The following is a 541-nucleotide window of genomic DNA, read 5'->3' on the forward strand; positions in this document are numbered from 1 at the left end:
ACGCGACCGCACCGCGCACGACCTGTTCCTCTCTCTTTCTCCCGCCAAGAAGAGTGTTGTCACCGCGCGCCCGAAAGGATTCCACTGTTCAATTTTTTTTTTGTGATGGTTTATTTGAAATATACGACACCATTCGTCAAGCGGAATAATGGCACTCTCTGCGCCCGGCTGATGAGGCATCTTTTCGCACTCTCGCGACGTCCGTTGTTGTTGTTGTCGTCGTCGTCGGGCAGGTTGCTGGGATTGCATTCAACAGAACAAAACAGAAAAAGGTGTAACAGTGGAGTGGAATTCTATAAATATATAGAAATAGACGATTGACTTGTTCCAGAACAACTCCATCCGAACTAGCTCCGCGGTGCACGGAGGACACGGTGCGTGGTGGAACTAGAACCTACTCTCATATGTCCGTTGCCGTGCCTGTGAATGCATATGAAAATGCATAAAATATGGAATTGATAATGAATGGGAAACGATGCCTTTTTGCGCTCCATCGATGTTGTTGTCGTCGTCGTCGTCGTTCGGAGGACCCGATTATTGG

The sequence above is a fragment of the Ochlerotatus camptorhynchus genome, unplaced genomic scaffold (assembly GCF_037179485.1).
Source record: "Ochlerotatus camptorhynchus isolate MF236.1 unplaced genomic scaffold, CSIRO-AGI_Acam_v1.1 ptg000849l, whole genome shotgun sequence".
In the NCBI taxonomy this organism is placed as follows: domain Eukaryota; kingdom Metazoa; phylum Arthropoda; class Insecta; order Diptera; family Culicidae; genus Ochlerotatus; species Ochlerotatus camptorhynchus.